Source organism: Petromyzon marinus, unplaced genomic scaffold (genome assembly GCF_048934315.1).
Source record: "Petromyzon marinus isolate PM22_M1 ecotype Great Lakes invasive population unplaced genomic scaffold, UKy_Petmar_22M1.pri1.0 PM_Scaffold_38, whole genome shotgun sequence".
In the NCBI taxonomy this organism is placed as follows: Eukaryota; Metazoa; Chordata; class Hyperoartia; order Petromyzontiformes; family Petromyzontidae; genus Petromyzon; species Petromyzon marinus.
Genome location: NW_027423368.1, coordinates 499573 through 509606, shown reverse-complemented (window position 1 = coordinate 509606; position 10034 = coordinate 499573).

Sequence of the window (10034 nt, the reverse complement as noted above, 5' to 3'; positions counted from 1 at the left end):
GCCAAACAAAAGCTGTTTCGGCATGCGGTGGCTGGGCATGCGTGCTACATGACCCAGCCATCGCAGCCTTGCCTGCCGGAGGAGCTCACCGATGGGACCCTGCCCAGATCTTTCAAGGATTTGTGAGCTCCCCACACAATCCAGTCTGGTTAAACCCAGGATGGATCGTAGGCAGGCCAGCCTAAATGTTTCTAACCGGCGAAGATGTTCCATTAGGGGGGTCCACGTTTCGCAAGCGTAGAGAAGGGAGGGAATGACTGTGGCCGAGAAGACCTGAAGCTTAGTGCGGAGCGACAGACCAGGTAGCTTCCACACAGCGTTACGCAACCGATGAAAAGATATTGCCGCTCGACTGATTCGGAGTGAGACCTCTGCTGTTAAACTGGAGCCAGTCATAAGCACACTGCCCAGGTATGGGAAACTCTCCACTCTCTCCACAACTGCCCCATCACCGATTGGGAGTTGTGGGGGTGGAGTGTCCGATGGTACAAAATACCCAGGCAGGTGCTTAGTTTTGGTGGGGCTGATGGTAAGGCCCCACCTCTTAGTGGCACGCTCCAGTCTCAGCAGCAGCGTCTCCAACTCCTCCTCTGACTGAGCAGCTATTACCAAATCATCAGCATACATAACGTGGTTGAGCAATAGGGAGCCATCCCTTGACCGCACCCGGGCATCGATTAGCCTCCCATTATATCTGTACCATATGGAGATTCCCCGGTACAGCTATTGAAGGCTTCACGAACTACGTGGTCAAAATAGATGTTAAATAATGTGGGAGCCAGAGGACATCCCTGTCGCACCCCAAGGTGTACAGGGAATGGCTCTGACTCCCGGCCACGTAGTTTTACCCGGGCCCGCTCACCATCATGAAGGTCCTTAATGATCGTGAGCAGAGGGTCAGGTACTCCAAAAGCACGAAGAGCGACCCAGAGCCCAGGCCTACTGATGGTATCATAGGCCTTGACCAGGTCAATAAAGCAGAGATGTAGGTCTTGTTGGAATTCCCTACACCTCTGCTGTAGCAGACGGACAGAAAATATGGCATCTGTGCAGGACTGCCCTTTCCTGAAACCGCATTGGGGTTCCGCAAGCCTCTCCTCAGCGTGCCTGGCAAGGCGATGCTGAATAATCCTTGCCAGGACCTTTCCCGGCACACTGAGGAGTGAGATGCCCCTGTAGTTGTTACAGTCTGTGCGGTCCCCCTTCTTAAAAAGGGGGACCACCAGGGCATCCTTCCAATCCTGCGGAACCCGTCCAGTGGTCCAGGCTGTTGTTATGATGTCATAGAGGGCAGTCTGTGCACAAACGCCACCCTCCCTAAGCATTTCGCTTGGGAGATCATCTCTGCCCGCTGCCTTTCCTGGTCTCAAACTCCGGATCGCCTTAAATACTTCCTCAACAGATGGCACCTCAGCCAGCCACTCACAGGGGGTGACTTCTTCCAATATTTGAGGTACCGCAGCCTCAGCAGGGTCATCCTCACTTTGTGCCACGATGTTTTCCTGGCTGAGGGATTTTCCCTCCCCCAGGACCTCAGAAATGCTCAGCAAATCTGCGAACCTGTTCCTGGTGGTCGGAGATTGGATCACCGTTTTTTCCCCTAATGATGGTAATAGGTGTGGCGCTGAAGGTTACTTTTTTGATGGAGTTAAATAGAGATTTGTGATCACGGGCCACTGAGGCAGACTCCATCTCCTCAGCAACCCGCGACCACCACCCATCCTTGCAGCGCCTCACGGTTCTCCGAACCTCCGAGCGAAGGCTACACACACGTACACACACACGTACACACACACACACGTACACACACACACACGTACACACACACGTACACACACGTACACACACACACACGTACACACACACGTACACACACACGTACACACACACGTACACACACGTACACACACACACACGTACACACACACGTACACACACACACGTACACACACGTACACACACGTACACACATGTACACACACACACGTACACACACACGTACACACACACGTACACACACGTACACGCACACACACACGTTCACACACACACCTACAAAGACAAAGATCCCCCATATAGCCTTTACAGACTGTAGGGGCAAGTGCTGTTAGCGAGCACCTATGAAGGTACACACACACACACGTTCACACACACACGTACACACACACACGTATACACACAACCGCCATTCGCCACTAAGTGGCGGTGACGTCACCACGACGCTTGTGCCAGGCTATGTGCACCCTGAGGCCACGTGAAGTGTCGAACGCCCGCTGGCAGGAGGTCACGGGGCAGACCCAGGTGCCACGGGTCGACTGACTGAGATGACTGGCTGATGCACCACCTGTGCCCCCTACTGTGCCAACCTGCTGTGCTTTAGCCACCCGGCGCTCCGCTCGTTGTTGTGAGCGTCGCTCCTCCGCCCTCCGTTGTTGTTGGAGGGCGACTGCCTCTAACTGCCCAGTAGCATCCTTCACGAGCCTCCTCCACAGAGGCCGATCTTGACACCGCTGGTACCAGTCATCGGCAAGTCCACTCAGCTCCACGTCCTCCTGTACCACATCACTCCATCTCTTCTCTAGCCCGTGCCGCGCCCGTTTAGCCTCCTCGATCCGGCCGAACAAAATCTGTTTCGGCATGTGGTGGCTGGGCATGCGGGCTACATGACCCAGCCAACGCAGCCTTGCCTGCCAGAGGAGTTCACCGATGGGACTTTGTCCAGATCTTTCAAGGATTTGTGAGCTCCTCACACAATCCAGCCTGGTGAAACCCAGGTGATAGTGGTGGTGGTGGTAGTAGTGGTGGTGGTAGTGGTGGTGATAGTGGTGGTGGTGGTGATAGTGGTGGTGGTAGTGGTGGTGGTAGTGGTGGTGATAGTGGTGGTGATAGTGGTGGTGATGGTAGTGGTGGTGATAGTGGTGGTGGTGGTAGTGGTGGTGGTAGTGGTGGTGATAGTGGTGGTGGTAGTGGTGGTGATAGTGGTGGTGATAGTGGTGGTGTTAGCGGTGGTGGTGATAGTTGTGGTGGCAGTGGTGGTGGTAGTAGTGGTGGTGATAGTGGTGGTAGTAGTGGTGGTGATAGTGGTGGTGGTAGACGTGGTCGTGGTGGTGGTAGTGGTGGTGATAGTGGTGGTAGTAGTGGTGGTGGTAGTGATAGTGGTGGTGATAGTGGTGGTAGTGGTGGTGATAGTGGTGGTGGGGATAGTGGTGGTGATAGTGGTGGTAGTGGTGGTGGTGATAGTGGTGGTGATAGTGGTGTTAGTGGTGGTGGTGGTAGACGTGGTGGTAGTGGTGGCGGTAGTGGTAATGGTGGTAGTTGTGGTGATAGTGGTGGTGATAGTGGTGGTGATAGTAGTGGTGATAGTGTAGTGATAGTGGTGGTAGTGGTGGTGATAGTGGTGGTGATAGTGGTGGTGATAGTGGTGTTAATGGTGGTGGTAGTTGTGGTGATAGTGGTGGTGGTGGTAGTGGTGATAGTGGTGGTGGTAGTGGTGGTGGTAGTGGTGGTGTTAGTGGTAGTGGTGGTAGTAGTGGTGTTAGTGGTGGTGGTGGTAGTAGTGGTAGTGATGGTGTTAGCGGTGGTGGTGATAGTGGTGGTGGTAGTAGTGGTGGTAGTGGTGGTGATAGTGGTGGTGGTAGTAGTGGTGGTAGTAGTGGTGATAGTGGTGGTGGTAGTGGTGGTGATAGTGGTGGTGACAGTGGTGGTGAGAGTGGCGGTGGTAGTAGTGGTGGTGGTAGTGGTGGTGGTAGTGGTGGTAGTGGTGGTGATAGTGGTGGTGGTGATAGTGGTGGTGATAGTGGGGGTAGTAGTGGTGGTGATAGTGGTGGTGGTAGTAGTGGTGGTGGTAGTGGTGGGGATAGTGGTGGTGGTGATAGTGGTGGTAATAGTGGTGATAGTGGTGGTAGTGGTGGTGATAGTGGTGGTAGTGGTGGTGGTAGTGGTGGTGGTAGTGGTGGTGATAGTAGTGGTGATAGTGGTGGTGGTGATAGTGGTGGTGGTGGTAGTGGTGGTGATAGTAGTGGTGATAGTGGTGGTGGTGGTGATAGTGGTGGTGATAGTGGTGGTAGTGGTGGTGGTAGTGGTGGTGATAGTGGTGGTGGTGGTGATAGTGGTGGTGGTAGTGGTGGTGGTGATAGTGGTGGTGGTGATAGTGGTGGTGGTGGTAGTAGTGGTGGTGGTAGTGGTGGTGATAGTAGTGGTGATAGTGGTGGTGGTAGTGGTGGTGGTGATAGTGGTGGTGATAGTAGTGGTGATAGTGGTGGTGGTAGTGGTGGTGGTGATAGTGGTGGTGATAGTGGTGGTGGTGGTGGTAGTGGTGGTGATAGTGGTGGTAGTGGTGGTGGTAGTGGTGGTGATAGTGGTGATAATGGTGGTAGTGGTGGTGATAGTGGTGGTGGTGGTAGTAGTGGTGATAGTGGTGGTGATAGTGGTGGTGATAGTGGTGGTGGTGGTAGTAGTGGTGGTGGTAGTGGTGGTGATAGTGGTGATAATGGTGGTAGTGGTGGTGATAGTGGTGGTCATAGTGGTGGTGGTAGTGGTGGTGTTAGTGGTGGTGTTAGTGGTGGTGATAGTGGTGGAGTTAGTGGTGGTGGTGGAGTTAGTGGTGGTGGTGGAGTTAGTGGTGGTGGTAGACGTGGTGGTAGTGGTGGTGATAGTGGTGGTGGTAGTGGTGGTAGACGTGGTGTGATAGTGGTGGTGGTAGTGGTGGTGGTAGTGGTGATGGTGGTGGAGTTAGTGGTGATGGTAGACATTTTGCACGCAAGCCAGCGGTGACGTCACACCTCTGTCGTGTCACCCGCATGCGGCAGCGTCACTCGGCGCGCCTGCTGACGTCACGCCTCCCCCCCTCTCCACCCCCCCACCCACCCCCCTCCTCATAGGCAGTCTAATCATGCAAGTCCCGGGCGAAGCCGGGTAGTAAAGCTCGTCTGTATATATACACACACACACAAAGTAAAACCTCGGCTTTGCGGGTAGCTTGGTTCGCGAGTGTGTTTTGCAAGATGAGCAGGAATATGCGAGTAGCTGCGTCATTCGATGGGAGACGATCGAGGGTCTCGGCTAGTACGGGCGGCGTGCGTGTGTAGACGCGGCCTTTGGACGGGGCGCTTTGGACGACGAAAGCGTTTTCCGGCCGGCGGAAACGATTTGCTGCTCGCTATCCCCCAAGGTTTCGCTGTGCGAGAACAGGGTTCGTCTTGCACCAAAAACCAAAACCTTTTTTTCCCACCCGCCCCACCCGCCCCCCCCGCCGAGGAAGGTTTCGGTTTTGTTTTCCGGATGGAAAAAAACTAAAATGGGCGGGGAAAAAAATAAAAATAAAAATTAGTTTTAGATTTTGGTAGCGGTCCGGGCGCCGTGGATGGGGGCTGCAGTTGCAGGCTACGACGGTGCAGCCGCTGAAGCAGCTGGGTGGGGCCGCGAGAGATTCTACAAACTTCTTTGGTTCTTTCGGTAAAGTCACCGCCACGTAGAATGAGAATAAAATAATAAATTGATAAAATAACAATAACATAATAATATTCTCACGACGTTTCGGCCACGACACAAGCGGCCTTCATCAGGTGAAGGGGGCGAGACTGTCTGGTAGGACAGCGCTGGAGTGAAAGAGCCACGTTCAGATCACGGCCTTTAAGCCATTTCTGTTCTTAATTAATTGCATTTTTACGATGACCTTCAGACCGCAGCTCTTTCGCCAGCATTGCCTCTTAATACCTCTCACACCACGGTTAATGGTATGGTTTTACAACATGGAGCATACTAGGGCCTCGCAGCTGTCTCTCTCCCCCTCCTCTGTTCCGACCATGGACGAACTCGTCCGTCTGAACGGGGCCCGTAGCTATCCGTGGTGCTAAAGTTGAGACTTAAAGGCCGTGATCTGAACGTGGCTCTTTCACTCCAGCGCTGTCCTACCAGACAGTCTCGTCCCTTCGCCTGATGAAGGCCGCTTGTGTCGCGGCCGAAACGTCGTGAGAATATTATTATCGTGTCATTTTATTTTATCAATTTATTATTTTATTCTCATTCTACGTGACGGTGACTTTACCGAAAGAACCAAAGAAGATGAATCCTTGCAGTCACGAAAGCTTTAAATCGAGATTCTACAATCCCTCGCAAACACTCCCCGAAGGCTTGGGGAGGGGTGGGGGTGGGGGGAGGGAGAGGCTACGTTGACCCGCAATGGCAGAAATCTTCTCTGGTTAAGTCACGTAGGTGGAAAAAAATAAATAAATCGGCAAAAATCGCGACGTTTCGGGCCACAGCACAAGGGGGGATGAAGGCCCCTTGTGTAGTGGCCGAAACGTCGTGATTTGTGCTGTTTTATATTTTTTTTACCTACACGACTTTACCGAATAGTACCAAAGAGTGTGGGGATCCCTGCAGCCACGAACGCTTTAAATCTAGAATCTTACATTTTGATTTAAAGCTTTCGTGACTGCAGTAATTCATATTCTCAGCTCTTTCGGTAAAGTCACCACGTTGTAGGGAAACAATAAAATAATAAAAATATATATAAGACAATAAAAAAATTATCGCGACGTTTCGACCGTAACACAAACGGTCGTCATCAGGTGTGGGGGAGGAGTCTACGTTGACTCCGCCTCCACCAGTAGACTCCTCCCCCACCCTTAGACTCCTCCCCCACCAGTAGACTCCTCCTCCCCCACCAGTAGACTCCTCCTCCCCCACCAGTTAGACTCCTCCCCCACCCGTAGACTCCTCCTCCCCCACCAGTTAGACTCTTCCCCCACCCGTAGACTCCTCCCCCACCAGTAGACTCCTCCTCCCCCACCAGTGAGACTACTCCCACACCAGTTAGACTCCTCCCCCACCCTTGGACTCCTCCCCCACCCGTAGACTCCTCCCCCACCAGTTAGACTCCTCCCACACCATATTCTCAGCTCTTTCGGTAAAGTCACCACGTTGAAGGGAAACAATAAAATAATAAAAATATATATAAAACAATAAAAAAATTCTCACGACGTTTCGACCGTAACACAAACGGTCGTCATCAGGTGTGTCGGTATGCATAAATTTATTTATTTTTAAACGGTGTATTTATTTATTTATAAAAAAAACGTTAGCGCCACGCGCAGCGATTTGTCAGTTTATTTAGAAGGACTAGTCCATCTATGTTCTGAAAAGAGGAGGGGGGAGACGAAAAATTAATAATATGCTGTCTGAAAGCCACTGTAAGCGTGAACAATCAATTAAGACCTGAAATGGTTTATCAAATCTTTCCAATGATTGCTAAGCCAGAATCCATCGTTCATGAGGCTATCCACATATACAAGCACAGAGACAATTTCAACCGAGAAGATGGATTCTGGCTTAGCAATCATTGGAAAGATTTGATAAACCATTTCGGGTCTTAATTGATTGTTCACGCTTACAGTGGCTTTCAGACAGCATACATTAAATTTTTCGTCTCCCCCCTCCTCTTTTCAGAACATAGATGGACTAGTCCTTCTAAATAAACTGACAAATCGCTGCGCGTGGTGCTGACGGTTTTTATAAATAAATAAAGACACCGTTTATAAATAAATAAATTTATTGCAAACCGACACACCTGATGACGACCGTTTGTGTTGCGGTCGAAACGTCGTGAGAATTTTTATTGTTTTATATATATTATTATTTTATTGTTTCCCTTCAACGTGGTGGTGACTTTACCGAAAGGGCTGAGAATTTGAATATCTAGAATCTTTCGATTTAAAGCTTTCGTGACTGCAAGGATTCATCTTCTTTGGTTCTTTCGGTAAAGTCACCACCACGTAGAATGAGAATAAAATAATAAATTGATAAAATAAAATAACACAATAATATTCTCACGACGTTTCGGCCACAACACAAGCGGCCTTCATCAGGTGAAGGGACGAGACTGTCTGGTAGGACAGCGCTGGAGTGAAAGAGCCACGTTCCAGCGCTGTCCTACCAGACAGTCTCGTCCCTTCACCTGATGAAGGCCGCTTGTGTTGTGGCCGAAACGTCGTGAGAATATTATTATCGTGTCATTTTATTTTATCAATTTATTATTTTATTCTCATTCTACGTGACGGTGACTTTACCGAAAGAACCAAAGAAGATCTAGAATCTTCTTTGGTTCTTTCGGCAAAGTCACCGCCGCGTCGAATTGAGAACGAAATAGCAAAAAGTGACTCGATAAAATTCTCACGACGCTTCGGCCGTCTTCACGCGACAGGTACGGACCTGTCGGGACGACGGAGCTTCGTTGAAACCGCCTGGACCTCCCCAGATTCCACTGAAGCTCTGTCGTCCCGACAGGTACGGACCTGTCGGGACGACGGAGCTTCGGTGAAACCGCCTGGACCTCTCCAGATTCCACTGAAGCTCCGTCGTCCCGACAGGTACGAACCTGTCGGGACGACGGAGCTTCGGTGAAACCGCCTGGACCTCTCAGGCTTCCACTGAAGCTCCGTCGTCCCGACAGGTACGGACCTGTCGGGACGACGGAGCTTCGTTGAAACCGCCTGGACCTCTCCAGATTCCACTGAAGCTCCGTCGTCCCGACAGGTACGGACCTGTCGGGACGACGGAGCTTCGTTGAAACCGCCTGGACCTCTCCAGATTCCACTGAAGCTCCGTCGTCCCGACAGGTACGGACCTGTCGGGACGACGGAGCTTCGTTGAAACCGCCTGGACCTCTCCAGATTCCACTGAAGCTCCGTCGTCCCGACAGGTACGGACCTGTCGGGACGACGGAGCTTCGTTGAAACCGCCTGGACCTCTCCAGATTCCACTGAAGCTCCGTCGTCCCGACAGGTACGGACCTGTCGGGACGACGGAGCTTCGTTGAAACCGCCTGGACCTCCCCAGATTCCACTGAAGCTCTGTCGTCCCGACAGCTCCGTGCCTTTCGCCTGAAGACGGCCCCCCCCCCGGCCGGCCGGCCTTGCGGCCGGAACGTCGTGAGAATTTTATCGCGTCGTTTTATTATTTCGTTCTCAATTCCTACGCGGTGGCGGCCTTACGGAAAGCACCAAGGAAGACGAATCCTCGCAGTCACGAAAGCTTTAAATCGAAACGGCAGACAAGCGGACATCGGTGGGGTCACCAGCGTCCCTCGGCCGAGGTCCCGCACCTCGGGTGAGAAACGGATGCGAGGCGGACCTCCGGAGAGGTCCAGGCGGTTTAAAAACCGAAGCAGTTGGAGACCGGAGCAGTTGAAGGTGCCCAGTTGAAGCAAGAAGACTCTGAACCACCCTCCCTCCACCCTTAGCTTCGCCGTCCTTTTTAAGGGCCGAAGCTCGGTGAGGTGTCAGTGTTGGGACCTGTACCTTGGCTGGGCTGGGTCGGGTCGGGTAGTCTCACGTGGTTATATTATAGCCGGAGGAGCTGGAGCGTGGCCGGGTTTTAGGCACGCAAACACAGGAGGCGTATGATATACCACGTGGAAGAGATCCTCAAGATCAACTGTGCGAAGAATTGATGTATGGTGGGTTAGGGTACGTGTGGATAATAAAGACGTACCCCCCCACCCCCTCCAACGAAGTGTCTCTGGAGCAACACTACACTGGCAAAAGGAGGCCTCGTGCTATGCATATTTATTCACTGGTTTATTCGGTAAAGTCACGTATGTAGAAATGCGATGAAATTATGTTAAAACAAAAAAAACAATCACGACAAAACTTTGATTTAAAGCTTTCGTGACTGCAGTAATTCACATTCTTAGCTCTTTCGGTAAAGTCACGTTGAAGGGAAACAATAAAACATATAAAACAATCATATATATTTTATCATTTTATTGTTTCCCTTCAACGTGACTTTACCGAAAGAACTAAGAATATGAACAACAATCACGACGTTTCGATCACGACGCAAGCGACCTTCATCAGGTGCCAAGACGCGATCGAAAAGTCGTGATTGCTTTGCGCTTCCGAAGTAATTTCATCGCATGTCCACATACGTGAGCAATTCTATGCAGTCACGAAAGCCTCAATACTTCATTGTGCATATTCATCTCGGCCACATGGAGCTACCTGCCTAGCCCCGGTGCACACACAGAACACCCG